The 12,182-nt window shown below is 46.1% G+C and overlaps 1 protein-coding gene across 1 annotated transcript in view; it reads left to right on the top strand.

Annotated features, from left to right (window-relative positions):
• Nucleotides 1-5,731: 5,731 nt before the first annotated feature.
• The window catches only part of Osbpl3 (oxysterol binding protein like 3), a 201,525-nt gene continuing 195,074 nt past the window's right edge, over nucleotides 5,732-12,182 (top strand). Inside the window, exon 1 of the mRNA XM_008841547.3 lies at nucleotides 5,732-6,071. The gene's annotated coding sequence lies outside the window, so the exon portion shown is untranslated. The remainder of the gene's footprint in view (nucleotides 6,072-12,182) is intronic.

Below are 12,182 nucleotides of genomic sequence, written 5' to 3'. Positions count from 1 at the left end.
TATAACCTTTTTCTGCCAACAAGTTTGCTATAGACCTGGAGTGGGAAAATTAAATAAAAAAAAAAAAAAGATGCTGGGCTTGGGACTTGGCTCAGGAGGTAAAAGCACTTGCAGTTCAAGCTTGACAACTTAAATCTGATCCTCAGAAACCACATAAAAACCATGATACACTGTTGCACATCTAAAATCCCAATACTTCCACAATGAGATGGGAGGCAGAGGCAGGAGAATCCCCCAGAAGCTCGAGAACCAGCTAGCCTAGAGCAAGTGGCACAGCAGAAACAAGAAGATAGAGCCTGCCTCAACAGGGGGAAAGTACAGCACATGTACACCAGCACTTGCACACTATACCCACAAAAATATGTATGTAAATAAAGATATGCAAGGTGCTGTGGGTTATTCTTTCTCTTTGTAGTATGAATGATTGAACTGAGGACCTTGCACATGCTAGGCAAGCACTTCACAAACTGAGCTCTATCCCCAGCTGGCTCACTTAGCTCCCAACCCAGCTTACTTCTCATGTACTTTCCTATAGCACAGGGACTGGAAAATAAGAAGCATTTCACAGCCTCCCTTGAAGCTAGATTTGCAGATGTGGTTTGGAATGCAAATCAGATGAATTCCTGCAGAACACGGGCTTGAAAATAAGATGGTAAGGGAGTATGGCAGGATTTGAATTACACATTGGCTGGTGTGGCTTATCACAGAAGGTGTGTCCTAGCATTTCTGCCAAGTCTTTCTGATTTGACAGGCAGACTTCTGATAGTGACAGGTACAGTACCAATCTTGGCAGTTCAGGTTGGCACTGATTGGCAAACAAACACTTACTGTGATACATGCAGGCTGACATTAAACTTTGTATTTACAGTAGATAGCATAGGATGTGTACATGCTCCAGAGTTAGTAGTTAAAGATAATTAAGTCCTCCTGAGTTTCAGTCCTGAAGGAAATTCTGTCTCTCAGTTTAACCTATGTGGCAGTGATGCCTCTCTGTCCTGTGATGTTCACTTTTGTAAGTATGTTCCTACAGTATAGCATGCTTAAAAACTGCTTCTGCCAAATGCTTAGTGAGAAAGCTATCCTGCTGTTCCTAAAGGTGAACAGTCTAGAACATTTAAAAAATTTTTAAGCATCTGATAAAAAAATGACTCACTCAGAATGAACTATGATCTTAAGTTGCACAGATAACATCTACTTACATTAAGCAGGAATTGTATCTAAACCAGGAAAACTAACAGTGTAGCAACTTCCTTTACAATGATAACTGTACAATAATCAACAGTTTTTTTTATTGAATGTTAAAAGTGTCAACAAAGACAAGCTGGAAGTGACTGTCTGTTCCTAATTCTCAAAATAATTTGTCCCATTTTCCTGAACACATTTTTGATACCTCTCTTAGGACAGTTTCCATTTTGTAACTTGTATCGTAGTTATTTATATCCATGTTTGATCTGACCCATGGATGGAACTGTAAAAGCAGTGAGGGTAGGAACACCCACTGCTCCATCCTTTTATCTCATAAAGTGTCTGCTAAGAATGGTCTCTTATACATAGGTGGTACACAATCCATATTTAATCAAGGAATAGATGAATTCTTGTGCAATCTTTGTCATGCGCTTTCTAACGCTTTTGAAAGACTGCTTCCGGGGTGTTCCTAGGTAGCAAAGAATACTTTATCTTACCATGTAAAAGAGAAGTAGGAAGATGAGTAGGATTAGGGTAACATCACTGCTTGCAACAATGTTTCTCCACCTCTCTTAGATGATGGGTATGGCAAAAAGGGAGCTGCTTGAGAGTACAGAAGATCCAGCCTCTGGGCTGTGTAGTTATAGTCAAGAGGTTGGAACTCTTTGGGTCTTGGTTTCCTACCCCTCTATAAAAGAGGCTGATGACATGATACACTATCATTCCTTCACTGCTGTAGAACATTGAGGCTCTTGTGGATCGTAAAGACCCTTCAGCCCTGGGATGGATATTCAGCACTCTCTCACAGGCTCACTTTGTTCTGCCAGCAATGGCTTCTCAGAACCATGTTAAGATTTTTGAGGCCTCATTTGAACTTGATGATAAAGTCAGCTTTGACTTACCAATGTTGTCTGCCACGAGGCAGGGAAAGGAGCAGCAGTAAATGAACCATTCTGCTCAATACTTTCTCCTCCCAGGAAGAAAATGAGACCAGAAGCTCATGTTTTGAGCCTACCACATGCCAAGGCACTGAGCAAATTGTTTTTATACAATTGTGTTTAATCAGTAGACAACCTCAGGAAGATGGCATCATGATTCTCATTCTCATTGTGTAGATGAGGTTTAATGAAGCAAACTTTGCCCTGAGTTCATGGCCAGAGCCCCATCCTTGAGCACTCACTTCTTCTGCCTCCTAATCTGTGGCATTGGCTATGTGCTGGGCCCGTGGCTCTCAGCTGGGCATGATTCTACACTCCAGAGGTTATTTGATAATGTCTGGAGACTAGAGAAACACCAAAAAGGTGTTTCTTGTGTCCAGTAGGTAGAGGATGGGGATGAAAATAAAGGCATTGGGCACCTCTACCCCCAAACAAACAATTGTAGGCCCAAAAATGTCAGAGGTGCTGAGGTTGGGCACTCTTTAGGATACGTGGCAGTTGTTTTCAGATGGCAAAATTCTTCCAGTAGCCCAGGAGGTTCAATGACTATTTCCATTTCACAAAGTAGGAAAGATAATCTTTCAGTTAGTAGTCATGACAAGAGAAGATGCCAGGGAGTCTGATTCCAGAAGCCTGTGCAGTTCCAGCCTGCACACCATTATAATCAGCTTCCTATCTGAAAACATAAAAACCCAGACAGCACCTGCTCACCTGTCAGGAATTTTGGAGATTGAAAACACTCAGTCAGGCCATTGTGATGGCTTGGTGGGTAAAAACATTTGCCACGGAGCCTGAAGACCTAAGTTCAGTCTCCAGGCTCTACATGGTAGAAGACAGAACCAAATCCCATAAGTTGTCCTCTAACCTCCACATGTCTGCAATGGTATGTGTGCACTCATACACATACACACAAAATAAATGTAAGAAAAGATAAGCCAGGTGTGGTGGCCTTTTAATCCCAGCACTTGGGAGGCAGAGGCAGGTGGATCTTTGTGAGTTCGAGGCCAGCCTGGTCTACATAGCGAGTTCTAGGCCAGCTGGGATTACAGGGAGACCCTGTCTTAAAAAGACAAATAAATAAATAAATAAATAAATAATAACAATAGAATAAAATAAACCACCCAGTGAACTGAAGAAAAATCCTTATGATAGTGGAGCGTATCCAAAAATCAGCAGTATTTGTTCAACAGTTTGGAAAAGAGGAGCCCTAGCAATCATTAATCTTTCTCTAGTGTATTCAGATCATTGCACCAAGATAAAACTCTGCTAGAAAGCTAATTTTAGGGCAGTAACAAGATTTTTCAAGAATAATTAACTCTGCGCGAGCTTCAACTTTAATTTTTTTTCCCCCTCTTGATTTGTAGGAGCAGAGAACCTGGAAGCTTAGATAGAAAGGAAACCGAAAAGACTCCGTATGATTCCTCGTCCTTGGAGGCAAGACAGTTTGAATATGAAAAACTCATCCTGTCTCATTAACTGTTTCCACTGCTAACAGGAACACACACACGCACACACACACACACACACACACACACACACACACACACACCACAGTTTGGAAGAAATAGAAGAAAAAGCCTAGGAGGGGGTGAAAGTCTTTGGGGCGTGTCCTCCACATTCAGTCTCATTTGACCCGGGAGAGTTATGAATATGGCTCAATACAATATATGTGTGTGCGTGCGTGCGTGAGCGCGCGCGCGCACATATGTGTATGTGTATGCGATTTCGTAGTTTTCCAGTGTGAACTTTGTAGATAATAACCTCAGTTTGCAATGTCAAAAAGTTGCACTGCCCTGCGGGTTCCAGCAAAGAAATTCCTTTGGGATTAAGTGCTTGTCTCAGGCAGGAAAGCTAAACTGATGCAACAAGGTGGAAGTGAGGAGAGGAAAAGAAAAAGGGAGACAGCAGCTTGAGTGAGGACAGGCTTGGGGAGACAAGCCAGCTTCGATCTCAGGTCAGTTTACAGGAAACGAAGTATGAAGGGCCCAGGCACCACGCTGGGAGCGGACCACGTGCCTTCAGGTCGGTAGGAGTGGTTCCCAGCCTGCCGTGTTAGCTCCTCCGCTGGTGCCCCTCAGGGGATGGGGTGGTTTAGGGAGCTCCGGGGTCATTCAACTCGAAATCTCCTCCAAGACAAACCCTGTGCGCCGAGGGCAGGCCGTTTGCTCTGGAGCATCTCAGGATCCTCCAGCCACCTCGCTCGCCCCTCAGCCAGCCAGAGCTGAAGCAGACACTCCCAGACACTCCCAGACACTCCCAGACACTCCCAGACATTCCCCACCTGTGAAGAGTCCCAAAAGCGGATATCCAAACGTGGTGAATGGAACGTGGCTAGAGTGGTTGTGGGAAGACTCTAGAAACTTTCCTTTGGGGTCAGCCTGGCAATGTGATGCGTGGGGCTGGTGGCTGCTGGCACGCGCATTTAGCATTCTGGAGCGCGGAGGATGTCAGCAGCGTGTCCACCCAGCCACAGACTGGGTGAGGTAGCCAGGTAGGTCTCTCCAGAAGTTCCCAGCGCCTGGAACATTCTTCGGCAGACTGGGTGTGGCAGCTCTTTCTGCGCTTCGGGAGCCACCTCCTCCTAGAGGCCCTCAGGGGCTGTGCAACTCGGGCGCGCGCGCGCGCGCGCACACACACACACACACACACACACACACAAACGCACGGACGCACGCACGCATACACACTATGTGCACAGTCTTCTCGGTGCTAACGGTTCGGCAGCATTTTCTGGTTTGTTTGGATATACACATTCTCTTTTGCTTGTTGTATGCTTTTCCATTAAAATGTGAGCTCGGAGAGGGCAGAAGCTGTGTGTGTGTGTGTGTGTGTGTGTGTGTGTGTGTGTGTGTGTGTGTGCTTCTGTCTCAGGTGCAGGGTCGCGTCTGCTCCGGGTACTCCCGATTCCCTGCCCCCCCCCCACCTGCGGCACTGGACTCGTGTGCACTTTGCATATTGTCCCCAAATGATCATCGATTCGCGTCCACCTAGCATTCGAGTGATGAAGTAGGATGGTCCTGGTCATTTAGCAAGGGGCTCCCCTTCCCCTGTCCTTGCACGGGGATTGCAAGAATAAAATAACCCTTCTCCTCCCACGTCTCCGCTGGGCCGGGGCACCAATCTGCACCTGCTTCTCAAGACTGGGTCTCAGTTTCCTGGCCCAGCGTCCCACAATTCTGCCCGACCCCGACATCTGGAGTCTACCCTCCTCGGCTCGCCACACATTTTCCGGTTCTCTATCCTCCTGCCTCAGTCTTTTTCCAGGGGCCAAGTGATCTTCGCCTGTTGGACTACGTAAGTCCTCTGAAATCTTCTTAAAACAGTTCCTCCTGCGCGGACCTCATCTCCCCTTCCTTGTCAGTCGACCAACATTACTGAGCGCCCAAGGCGTGCACACTGTCCCTGGATGCCTGGAGCCCCTGCCCTGCCCAGCAGCGGCTACCACCACCCTCCGCCCTAGTCTACACTGATCCCTGGGTGGCGTCACGGAATCCTCCTGCTTCTTCCAAGTACCTCAGCCCACCTCCTGTCCAGGACCACTTCTGATTGGTGGCAGTGGGAGTCACTCTGCCGGCCCCCGCCCTCCCCATGCAGCTCCGCCCCCGGGAGGGCGCAGGGTCCTCCTTGCTCCCCCTCCTGGCTCCCGCGCTCTGGCTAAACGCTCCGCGCGGTGAAGTTCTGGGCAAAGTACCGAGAACTGATCGCGCGGTCGTCGGGCCCACGAGCTGCCGGGGACAAGAGATCCCCGCGCCAGGGAGCCAGTGCGTCTCACGGGCTTCCGCCCATCTCTGCCCCGGAGTGGCAGGCGGCGCCCGTCTCCTGCGGCTGCTGCTGGAACTGTAGTCGGCTGAGCCTCGCAAGGGGACCTTAGAAGCCCGGCTGGCGTCCTTCGCGGTCTGAAGCCGGAACCCGGGAACCCGGCGGCATCCCCAGCGGCCGAACGCACAGGTGAGCCGCAGGGCTCCGGCCAGGGTGGGGCTGGGCGGTTCAGGGTCTCTGCCAGTCTCCACGGTCCAGGGTCTGTTTCTGGTCCTCCCGGGAAGCGCGGGCCAATGAGGAAGAACGGCCGCGGGGGTTCCGGCTCCTCGGGAGGAAGCCCCCTGCCGTTGCTCACCTCGAGGGACAGCTGGGCAGGGATGGACCGCGGAGCCCAGCGCAAGGGGATGCCTCTCGGAGGGGCTGTCCCGGGCAGAGCCCCGCGCCGCTTCGGGGCGGGCGGTACAGGAAACCTGCTTAACTGGGCCAGGAGGGAGGCTTTACCACATCCGCGAGTTGGGCCTGGGTAGTGCAGATGCGGGGCTCGCCCGCCTCCCCTGCCGAGTCACCTGCCTCCTTAGTGCCTGCGCTGGGGACCGAGAGCACCCACCCCTTTGGGCTTCAGGCGCTCAGGAGAGTATTTGCCGCTTCTGGAGTCGCTGGTAGCTTTGCCTTAAGTCTTTCAGACACTTCTTAAATTTGACTGTTGGAGCTGAAAGGGTTGTGAAGTAGCCGCTTATCTCTGTCAGGGAACTGCACTGGGGCGCTGGAATCCCCTCAGAAGTAGTACCCTCGGGTTCTGATTACTAGACACTCGGGAATACTGAATTTTATTCTATTGCTGAAAACGATGTTTCAGGTAGGACTGGCTTCTGCACACTTTACCCCAAAAGCATCATACAACCTGAGGACCCCGGGGTTACTGAGACCGGCAGGCAGGCCTGGGCTGCAGTGCATCCAAGCTAAACGCCCATCGGGTCCAACTCCGCAGCGCTCTGTTTGCTGCTTCCATGGAGCTTACCCTCTCGCTGAAACATTTGCCTGGTCTTTCAGTTGCCTACCTTCTTTCCCTGCTAGAATGCAGGTTCTAGTAAAGCAGAGTCTGTCTGTCCCACCCACCCCACTGTAGGTTCTCAGTACACACAAATGGGATGAGTAAATGCAAACTTCTCAGTAAATATGAGGAGAGTGATTTATAGCTGTGATTATAACTGATTTTGATGTTCATCTTTGTCTTTTTTGTATTGAGAAAATTCCCAATTGGTAGTGAGGACTGTTGATGAGCACCTACTAAGCAGCAAGTGTTTGCTGGCAACTTTGTAGAGATCACCTCATTAAGCATTCCTTCAACTAACTAAATTGCTTTTTAAATCATTTTGTTTACATTTATTTACTTGTGCACATGTTGGCTTGTGCTTGTACAAGTGAGTACGTGGAGGTCCATTGGAAGACAGCTTTCAGGGGTTGCTTCTTTCTTTCCACCATGTGAGTTCCAGGGATCAAACTCGGGTCATCAGACTTGGCAGCAATCACCTTTTACCTACTCAGCCGTCTCTCTGGCCCAAGGTAGATTATTTTTTAACCAATTGGAAATTAAGGCTTCTTGTGGGTTACTCAATTTCCCCAAGGTTATCTAGGCAGACCTAGAATTCTAGTCTGTTTTCTTCTTGTTGTGTTGGGCCACTTCCAAGAAACTAAATTATGGTTTTCATCATTACGGCCAATGGACATTTAGATTTATTTGCAGCAAATGCTGTATTGCTCAGCCAAAAGATTTGCTTTTATATTACATTTTCAGTAATGGCTAATAGTTTTGTTGTAGGCTGCACAAGACATTATAGCATACTCTTTTGCATCTTGACAGACAGTGCTGGGTTCAAGAATGTGTCCAGGGTCAGTAGTAATTCCCTGAACCCTTCGTTAGCCTTTCTGACTCTGACCCTTAGCTCCTTCCACTATAATGGCTCCTGCCCCACTGTTTAATCAGATGTTAACCCAAAGATAGAGCCTGGTGATAGAATGTGCTATAGCTATCTGAGGCTCTATCCGGTGCCAGCATCAATGCACCAGGTACACTGTTTCTGAATGGTTAAGGCTCTTTCTTACTGCTGCCATTGATTTTTGTGGTTGAGTGTGTGGTTTGTGGGCCTGTTCAGTTGGAGGCTTTTAATAGGGGAGGAAAGGAAATCCTTCTTTCACCCAAATCTGAAGAGAAATCAGACTGGTTATACCCACTGTGATGGATGAACTCTGAGAAGTGATGCCTTATACTTCTTTAGGAAACTGCTAGAAAACTAGGTGGTCCCTCTGTTCTCAGATATAGGAACTACTCACACCAGAAGGTTCTGCAGTCACCTTTCAGTAAAATAGCAGTATTTTAACTCTTTCCACTGCTGCATGAAACTGAGGGTATGGAGAAGTTGGGAAAGAGCAATGCGGCTGCCTCCCGAAGAGCTAACAGCAAAAGGCCAGAGAAGCAGGAAATCTTTTCTTCTTTCTTCTTTCCTTCCTTGTGGGGGCAGTACAATGTTTGTCTCTGCATGAGGGTCTGGAGAACCCATCATTTTATTTGTAATGTGCTTCTTGGCAGGACTACATTTTCTTAATTACCATTCCCATTTCAAGAGCCCAGGGAAGGCTGGACTAGAACGTCCTGGAAGTGAGAGGGGTGTGAGACATCAGGGATTGTGGAAGCTGTTAAGTTGAAAGAGCCTTCCATGCATAATTGAGAGCCTACAGTTTCCTGCAAATCCCTTTCCTGTCTAAATCCACTTATTCATCAGCTTTCTGGCTTTCTCCTCTAGAAATGCCTTTCTTGCCTTCTCAGCTACTACTTACTGTTCAGAACAAATTCAGGTTTACCCAGGCTTTGGTTTCAGTGTCTTTCTCCTGGGTCTTTCCTGTTACCCCTCAGTGCCTTAATTCAGGGTCTTCCCTCTGCACTAACATTGCCTACAAGTGCATTTTCCTTCCTCTCTTTTATACCGTACACACCAGGCAAGGATTTCTTTTATATTGTTAAAGGATTTCTTTTATATTGTTAATTATTGGGTGACTTATATTGTTACCAATATTATTAGTTACAGCAGCAACAGTAGTTGAACTTAAGTGTGACAAAGCACTGTCACCAGTGTGTGCATCATCTCACTCAGTCTTGAGAACCACATCAAAGCAGGTGTGCTTTACCCTCAGTGTCCAGGTGAGGCTAGGAAAGTTCAGTTTAGTTTATAACTAATAAATGTCCAAGTCAAGAGTCAAACCCCAAGTCCTTTTCTCTATCCATTTAGTATAGACTCCTTGGTTTAAATCAGGATTCAAGAGCTTGGGTTCAGCGTTGGCTTTCACTCCTCCATTCCTGACCCCTGTGCTGGTGACCTGACCCTCATTGTCAATGCATCTTGTCTTTGCCCATGCATTCCTGTTGTCTACAGCGCTCTATCACTACCTTGCCCGTGAAAACTTACATTTTTCAAGGCTGAGCTCATGAATTACTTCTGCCAGCATAATCTCTGAACCCAAACTGTCAGAGCACTTTAAAAAAGTACGAATGAGTTCCCAGTTCTGATAGCTGAGTAGGTTGTTGGTTCCTTTCCTTTCAGCGCTCTGTACCTTTTGTATCTATACCTTCTTCCTATTCTCCTGCTTTCTGGCCTACTGTTTATTCAAATGTGTTGCCCTTTGCTTAGAGTTTATTTATTTATTTTTATTATTTGTGCATGTATGTGCGGGGCATGTGTCCATGTTTGTGTATATCTGCATATGTGTATGCAGGTGCACATGCGTCTCTGTGTCCACCTGTCCCAGCCCCAAGATTGCTGTAAGCTCTGAGGATTTGAACTCTGGTCCTCATGCTTGCTGTGCAAGCACTTCACTGACTGAGCCGGATTTTAAACATCCCTTTCCTAGATTTTAAACATCTTGAAGAAAGGTGAGTCTGTATTCCTCTTGTTTCTGTCCTTAACAGTCTGGTGTCCTATGCATACAAGGTATTCAATTAAAAAGAATGTTATCCAATTGTATTTGGTTACATTCTATTAAAAAAATAGTTGGAAGGTGTTATTTTGTTTTCTAGGTTCATTTGTTCTATTTTTTTTAAATAGTGTGTTACTGTGCACCTCCAAGCTGTCCTTAAACTGACTATCTTCCTGCCTCTGCCTGCCAAGTGCAGATTACAGGCACCATCCTGCCCAATCTTGTTTTCTAGTGTTAGATCTGTAACACTTCAGTGTTATTGCCATCATACTGAAGCAGCAGAGCCTCTATCCTGAGGAGCTCACAACCCTTATATACAACAAACATTACCTGTAGAATAAATATCAAGTTACTAGTTTTCTATCTATGGTAATGTTGTTGTTACTTTAAAAAGTCTATTACAGGGCTGGGGAGATTTGATAAAGTGTTTTCTTTGCAAGCTTGAAGACCTCAGTTTGATTTTCAGAGTATGTGTGTGTGTGGTGGGGGGTGCTAGAGAGATGGGTCAGTAGTTAAGAGCACTGTTTGCTCTTGCAGAGGACCCAGATTTGGTTCCCAGTACCCACATCGAGGCTAACAAACCTGTAGCTCAAGTTCCAAGGGAATCCAATACCCTTTTCTGACCTCCGCAGGCATTGCATGACACGGGTGCACTTACACACGTGCAGGCAAAACACTCCTCTACATAAAATAAAAATAACTAAATAAAAAATTTTAAAAAGATGGTCAGTACCTGAGGGATGGTACTCAAAGTTGTCTTCTGGCCTCCACACACATGTGTACAAGTGTGCATGCACCAGCACACATGCAAACATGCAGCACACACATGCACACACACACAAAAATGTATCACAGTCATTCTGGAATTCAATCTAAATTTTTGTGGCTATTTTATTGATTCATGAATATTTCACACTTCAACCCCATTTCTGAGATCTTTCTGAATCAGCTTCGCTTCCTGTCCAAACTTATAGTTCACTAGTCATCACCTGAGCTAAGTGCAGCACACCCCCCTACCCCCAGGGCCATGCAGGATGGGGATGGGCATCATCTTTTGTCTTGTTTACAATCTTTCCTCCTCATTTCCATTTGCTTCTTCATTCCTAGACATGTGTCATGAATTAGCTCGGATACAAGGAGCCTTCCTCTACCTCCTCCAAGTTGGAAAGTGCTCCCTTCTCATCATGCTCTGTGCCTACCCTCTGTACAGAGTGGTCATCATTCTGCAGTGTAACTGTTTGTCATATCTCTGAAATCTTGACCTAACCTGATGTTTCTCCTTTGGCTTTCATTACAATGACCTAGGGATCTTAACAAAAAGTCCTCTGCCCAAAGTGTCTGAATCAAGTGGCCTGGAGTGAGGAGAGTGTGTGACTAGAGTTTTGATTTTCTTTTGTAATTTTTTTTTTTATTTTTAAATTTTTATTATATGTGTATGAGTGTTTTGCCCACATGTATGTAAGTGCACCCATGTCATGAAATGCCAGTGGATGCAGAAGAGGGTGTCAGATCCCCTGAAACTGGAGTCACAGGTGATTGATTGTTAGCCATCATGTGGGTGCTGGGGATGAACCCTGGTCCTCTGCAAGAGCAGCCAGTGCTTTTAACCACTAGTGTTTTGCTTTTAAGTAGTTTTCTTGTTTTACATTATGTCCGGTATATATAATATAATATAATATGATATGATATGATATGATAAATATAATATAATATAATACAACATAATATAATAATACATATCATGCATATGTAGCATCTTTGTAACTAGTTTTAAAACAGCAGCTATATTGATATATAATTCATGTATGATGAAATTCATCCATTTAAGGGGCACAATGTATCTGTTCCTGGTATATTCACAGAATTGTGCGCCCATCATCATAATTAGTTTTAGGACATTTTGTCACCCCTACTTTATGTGTGTATGGACCCACCTATTCCACAAAGGAATCTGTGATCTTTTGTGATCTGGCTTCTTTCATTCGGCATTTTGTTTTCAAGGTTCATCTCTATGGTGGCAGGAATCATTCCTGGTGGCTGAAATTTTGTGAGAGATAATCAGGACATTTGGAGGAAGGAAGGAGGAAACAAGGCAGTCAGGGAGTGGTGGTTATGAGGCTGGGTGATGTGCTGTCCATAGGACAGCATGAATCATATGTGGCTGTTGGACACTTGAATTATGGCCCCTCTTTTTTTTGTCTTTTTGAGACAGGGTCTCCTTGTAGCCATAGCTGGTCTGGATGGAATTCACTTTGTAGACCAGAGTGGCCTCGAACTCATAGAGATCTGCCTGCCTCTACCTCCCAAATGCTGGGATTACAGGTGTGTGCC

Source organism: Nannospalax galili, unplaced genomic scaffold (genome assembly GCF_000622305.1).
Source record: "Nannospalax galili isolate Female #2095 unplaced genomic scaffold, S.galili_v1.0 scaffold158, whole genome shotgun sequence".
Taxonomy (NCBI): Eukaryota; Metazoa; Chordata; class Mammalia; order Rodentia; family Spalacidae; genus Nannospalax; species Nannospalax galili.
Note: the sequence above shows the minus strand (reverse complement) of the source record. Positions and strands in the feature narration are given on the sequence as shown.